The sequence below is a fragment of the Oncorhynchus gorbuscha genome, linkage group LG15 (genome assembly GCF_021184085.1).
Source record: "Oncorhynchus gorbuscha isolate QuinsamMale2020 ecotype Even-year linkage group LG15, OgorEven_v1.0, whole genome shotgun sequence".
Lineage (NCBI taxonomy): Eukaryota > Metazoa > Chordata > Actinopteri > Salmoniformes > Salmonidae > Oncorhynchus > Oncorhynchus gorbuscha.
Window position 1 is genome coordinate 68602458 of NC_060187.1, and position 6955 is coordinate 68609412.

General features: G+C 45.9%; 1 pseudogene; it reads left to right on the forward strand.

Moving 5' to 3' along the window:
- Positions 1-6955, forward strand: part of LOC123997312 — a 91973-nt pseudogene extending 85018 nt beyond the window's left edge.

The following is a 6955-nucleotide window of genomic DNA, read 5'->3' on the forward strand; positions in this document are numbered from 1 at the left end:
TTGTTGGTCCTCAGATGTGGTTCAGTCATTTTATGTAAACATTGAATGATTAGTGAATTGATAAGTTACACTGGGGGATATGTGGTTTTGCATAACCTTTTGTGTAGTTGTAGGAGTCTTCTGATTCTTCAAGTATAATATCTGAAACCATAGCAACAGTTATATTTTAATATTAACATAATAACCATCACACTATGCCTTCTGAACAGATCAACCAAAAGTCAAATCACCAGCAAGCGAATAGCGAACATCATTGAGCACATGACCTTTGAGGTACACAAGTATGCAGCCAGGGGTCTGTATGAGGAGCACAAATTCCTGTTTACCCTCCTGCTGACGCTGAAGATCGACATGCAGAGTAACCGCGTGAAACACGCCGAGTTCCTCACCCTCATTAAAGGTGTGGAACAAAATCCGTCCTCCAATTAATTCCACCAATCTGAATGTCCACAGTTACTGAAATAGCAAAATGTTGTTAATTGCTCACAGACCATTGGCTTGGAAAGAACATCCTCTGTCTGTCCTATGCAGGAGGTGCCTCTCTGGATCTGAAGGCTTGCCCCCATAAGCCGGCCAAGTGGATCTTAGACATAACTTGGCTCAATCTGGTGGAGCTCAGTAAACTGTGGCAGTTCTCGAATATCCTTAATCAGGTGTGTTCCCCATGTGGTGCTTTCTTACACTGCTACTTCATGTTGTCCCGCTCTCAAAATACACTCCCTCAATAAGTCTGTTTCAAGGCCCCCTAAATAAGTCTGTTTAAATGGTCCCCTAAATAAGTCTGTTTCATGGCCCCCTCACCCTGGTAAACCCCCCTATTCATTGTAGTGCTCCTCTGATTACAGTGCTCCTTTTACTCCTCTAAGCTCTGTCACATATGGCATTGAACTAGTCATTGTATTGAGCTGTGTGTGTCTGTCCAGATCTGTTGTAATGAGAAGCAGTGGAAGGCATGGTTTGATAAGGAGACCCCTGAGGAGGAGGTGATCCCTAATGCCTATGACCAGAACCTGGACTGTTTCCACCGCCTGCTGCTCATACGCTCCTGGTGTCCAGACAGGACCATCGCACAGGTACACCGGTAACTCACATTGAATTATTAAGTAATTAATCAATCAATCAATCCAAGACATAATACTTTATGAAATGTCTACGCTTTTTGGTATTTTCATCAAAGCTTTGGACTGAGTTTTAGAGAGTATTTCTACTGCATATTTCTTGAATCTAATAGCAGGTGACTTTTTAACTAATGTTTTACCTGTTATCCTCCAGGCCCGTAAGTACATCATGGACTCGATGGGGGAGAAGTATGCAGAGGGAGTGATCCTGGACCTAGAGAAGACGTGGGAGGAGTCAGACCCCCGGACCCCGCTCATCTGCTTCCTGTCCATGGGCTCAGACCCCACCGACTCCATCATCGTCCTGGGAAAGAGGCTGAAGATAGAGACGCGCTATGTCTCCATGGGCCAGGGACAGGAGGTCCACGCACGCAAGCTGCTCCAGCAGACCATGGCCAACGTGAGTCCTGAACACAGCATTACAGTACACACTGACTGGACTCCTAACAGTCAAGTTATAATTATCCTCGTCCCCAGGCTATTGCGCTTTGTGAGGAAGTCTGGGGAGCGAAACTAACTTATTAGGAATCAGCGTTCTGCCATGAATTGTGGTCCATGTCATCTCATTTGTAATCAAATTGGGAATTCAAATTGCGATAGGGATGGAATATGAATTGAAATTGAACCATGGTGTTAATGAAAATGGATGTGATTGATTTAGACTGTATTAAACTGTATTAAAAATGAAATGGACTAACACCACATGCATCTCCCTCACATTATTAATTGAATTACGTAAGGTCATTAGTAATGAATCACTCTCCCAATATGGACAATTAACTATGCATTATATTGTTTTGTATTTTATCCCGAATGCACACACAGGGTGGCTGGGCCTTGCTCCAGAACTGCCACCTGGGCCTGGACTTCATGGATGAGCTGATGGATACTGTGACAGAGACAGACGCCGTCCATGAGACCTTCCGCCTGTGGATTACTACAGAGGTCCATAAACACTTCCCCATCACACTGCTGCAGATGTCCAACAAGTTCACTAATGGGCCTCCACAGGGACTGAAGGCAGGGCTGAAGAGGACTTATGGAGGTGGGTCACACCACGTTTCACACATACATATGCATGCATGATTCAACCCTAGCCTTAACCACAACCCAAATCCCAGCATCATGTCCACATCCCAGTTCAACCCTAACCCTAGATTCACTTCCACATCCCAGTTCAACCCTAACCCTAGATTCACGTCCACATCCCAGTTCAACCCTAACCCTAGATTCACTTCCACATCCCAGTTCAACCCTAACCCTAGATTCACTTCCACATCCCAGTTCAACCCTAACCCTAGATTCACGTCCACATCCCAGTTCAACCCTAACCCTAGATTCACGTCCACATCCCAGTTCAACCCTAACCCTAGATTCACGTCCACATCCCAGTTCAACCCTAACCCTAGATTCACGTCCACATCCCAGTTCAACCCTAACCCTAGATTCACGTCCACATCCCAGTTCAACTCTAACCCTAGATTCACGTCCACATCCCAGTTCAACCCTAACCCCAGATTCACGTCCACATCCCAGTTCAACTCTAACCCTAGATTCACGTCCACATCCCAGTTCAACCCTAACCCTAGATTCACGCCCACATCCCAGTTCAACCCTAACCCTAGAGTCACGTCCACATCCCAGTTCAACCCTAACCCTAGATTCACGTCCACATCCCAGTTCAACCCTAACCCTAGATTCACGCCCACATCCCAGTTCAACTCTAACCCTAGATTCACGCCCACATCCCAGTTCAACTCTAACCCTAGATTCACGTCCACATCCCAGTTCAACCCTAACCCCAGATTCACGTCCACATCCCAGTTCAACTCTAACCCTAGATTCACGTCCACATCCCAGTTCAACCCTAACCCTAGATTCACGTCCACATCCCAGTTCAACCCTAACCCTAGATTCACGTCCACATCCCAGTTCAACCCTAACCCTAGATTCACGTCCACATCCCAGTTCAACCCTAACCCTAGATTCACATCCACATCCCAGTTCAACCCTAACCCTAGATTCACGTCCACATCCCAGTTCAACCCTAACCCTAGATTCACGTCCACATCCCAGTTCAACCCTAACCCTAGATTCACGTCCACATCCCAGTTCAACCCTAACCCTAGATTCACGTCCACATCCCAGTTCAACCCTAACCCTAGATTCACGTCCACATCCCAGTTCAACCCTAACCCTAGATTCACGTCCACATCCCAGTTCAACTCTAACCCTAGATTCACGTCCACATCCCAGTTCAACCCTAACCCCAGATTCACGTCCACATCCCAGTTCAACTCTAACCCTAGATTCACGTCCACATCCCAGTTCAACCCTAACCCTAGATTCACGTCCACATCCCAGTTCAACCCTAACCCTAGATTCACGTCCACATCCCAGTTCAACCCTAACCCTAGATTCACGTCCACATCCCAGTTCAACCCTAACCCTAGATTCACGTCCACATCCCAGTTCAACTCTAACCCTAGATTCACGTCCACATCCCAGTTCAACCCTAACCCCAGATTCACGTCCACATCCCAGTTCAACTCTAACCCTAGATTCACGTCCACATCCCAGTTCAACCCTAACCCTAGATTCACGTCCACATCCCAGTTCAACCCTAACCCTAGATTCACGTCCACATCCCAGTTCAACCCTAACCCTAGATTCACGCCCACATCCCAGTTCAACCCTAACCCTAGATTCACGTCCACATCCCAGTTCAACCCTAACCCTAGATTCACGTCCACATCCCAGTTCAACCCTAACCCTAGATTCACGTCCACATCCCAGTTCAACTCTAACCCTAGATTCACGTCCACATCCCAGTTCAACCCTAACCCTAGATTCACGTCCACATCCCAGTTCAACCGTAGCCTTAATCCTAACCCTAGCTTCTTGTTTGTTGCTCCAGGCATTAACCAGGACCTGCTGGATGTCAGTAACATGGTCCAGTGGAGGCCCATGCTGTATGGGGTGGTGTTCCTCCACTCTACGGTCCAGGAGAGGCGTAAATACGGCCCACTGGGCTGGAACATCCCCTACGAGTTCAACCAGGCAGACTTCAACGCCACCGTGCAGTTTGTTCAGAACCACCTGGACGACATGGACATCAAGAAGGTAGGTGCAGCTCCTGCTGTAACTAAGTAAAGCTCTATCTTTACTTCTACTGTTAGTACTGCTACATGTCTTCCTATGTAAGATGTGTCTGTTCCTGTGTTGATGGTAGTCTGACGTCTCCCCAGGGTGTATCCTGGAATACAGTGCGCTACATGATCGGGGAGATCCAGTATGGCGGTAGGGTGACAGACGACTATGACAAGCGTCTGCTCAACACCTTCGCCAAGGTCTGGTTCAGTGAAAACATGTTTGGACCTGACTTCTATTTCTACAAAGGCTACAGCATTCCCAAGTGTTCCAACGTGGACCAATATCTGACATACATTCAGGTCAGTCCATTTTTCACACTCAGTCTCTCCTGCAGTTTACAGTGCTGTGTAACATTATATTTAATTAATGTAGTCAGACTACATGAAGATGTGTGCTGTATACATTATGTGCGGCATTGAGACATTTGGTAACACTTCCCATTAATACCTTGTTCATAATGCATTATAAGCACTTATAACACCTTATGAAATATCCACAATGCATTCCACGGTTTACTGTAGTTTGGTAATGCACAGACATGCAGACTCTAATCCTATGTATTTTCCCCTGCAGGGCCTACCGGCTTACGACACACCAGAGGTGTTTGGCCTGCACCCCAATGCTGACATAACGTATCAGAGCAAGCTGGCCAAAGACGTCTTGGACACCATCCTGTCCATTCAGCCTAAGGACAGCTCCAGTGGTGGAGGGGAGACCAGGGAGGCCATTGTGGCCAGGCTGGCTGACGATATGCTGGAGAAACTACCTCCAGACTATGTACCGTTTGAAGTGAGTAGCACGGGTTTGGATTTAGCTAACCCTAATGGAAATAATCACCCATGATTAATACTGTGCTGGCCATTAAAAATAGTATTTCCCATAATACCTTGCTGCAGCAAGGTAGATTGTTAAAAAAAACTCTTGCAGGATGACGCCAAGCCATCTAACAATAACCCATGCAATAAAATTAATTTCATTAATATAACCCATAGTGCAGTGAGATGCACTTTGAAGATAATGTTTTTACTGCAATAGAGGTTTACTTTTTAATGTTCAGAACTGTGTTATGCATTTGCATTCCAGTATGTTAAGAATCAAATCAACGTTTATTTAAAGCGTAATTTCACAAGAGCATGTTTTCAATATATGCAGGTGAGAGAGAGGCTCCAGACGATGGGTCTGCTCCAGCCCATGCACATCTTCCTGCGTCAGGAGATAGACCGCATGCAGAGGGTCATCGTGCTGGTCAGGAACACGCTGACCGACCTCAAACTGGCCATCGACGGCACCATCATCATGAGTGAGAACCTACGGGATGCGCTGGACTGCATGTATGACGCACGCATCCCCTCACGTTGGAAGAAGGTACGTTTATTACTGCCTCTTGAGTACACGTTTATTAAGTTTTCTACGAATCTATTCCGTGTTCTATATTCTACTTCTGTGTTCTAGGCGTCATGGGCCTCCAGCACTCTAGGGTTCTGGTTTACTGAGTTGCTGGATAGGAACCGTCAGTTCCAGGCGTGGATCTTTGAAGGACGGCCTAACTGTTTCTGGATGACCGGGTTCTTTAACCCACAGGGCTTCCTAACTGCTATGAGACAGGTACAGATGGCACATTCACACATTCTAATGCAATCACAATTGAACATACTTACAGACTTGGCTAGGCCACTGAGGTTATATTTAGAGGTTGCACACACTACACAGTCATAGTTGATCATGAAGCTACAAAGACAAAGCCAGTCGATATTACTCTGTTTTTGTGTGTGTAGGAGATCACTCGTGCAAACAAGGGCTGGGCCCTAGACCGTATGGTGTTGTGCAACGAGGTGACCAAGTGGATGAAGGATGACATCACTCAGCCACCCTCTGAGGGGGTGTATGTGTACGGCCTCTATCTGGAGGGGGCGGGCTGGGACAGGAGGAACTGCAAACTCATCGACTCTAAACCCAAAGTGTTGTTTGAGATGATGCCTGTAGTCAGGATGTATGCTGAAAACAATGGTGAGTGCTGTAGTCAGTAGTTACTGTAACTTCCTGGAGACTCATTGAACAGTATCTCATTCAGCTGCTTGTTGTTTTCATCTATACATTATATGTTGAATATGTCAGTGGGGATGATATTTCACTTTTATGTCAATAACAATGTGGTCTTTAATGGTTACAGTATTTCAGACCTACTGAATGGACAACATGCAGTGAAAAAGAAAGTCATGTGATCATTGTGTATAAGTAATGGATGTTTATCGTTGCTGTGGTCATTTCAGGTGTCAAGGATGCCCAGTTATACTCCTGTCCCATATATAAGAAGCCTGTAAGGATGGACCTGAATTACATTGCTGCTGTGGAACTGAGGACTGCTGCACCGCCTGAGTACTGGATACTACGTGGTGTGGCACTGCTGTGTGAGGTCAAATAACCCACTTCTATATTGTATAATAAGCATACATCTTGAAGTGGAGTGTTTCAGTGGTTAAAGGGGCAATCTGTAGTTCAAAACAACAACAAAGTTGCCACCCCATCATTGTTTTGTTAAACAGCTGAGGGATGTGGCTGGAGAAATGGAACCTTTAAGGATTAAATGAGGGAAGTGTCTTCATTTAGATTATGGTGGTAAGCTTCCGTAATAACAAAGTTGCACCTATCACTGGGTTGTAGGAATAATAGAAAAATAAAGTCTA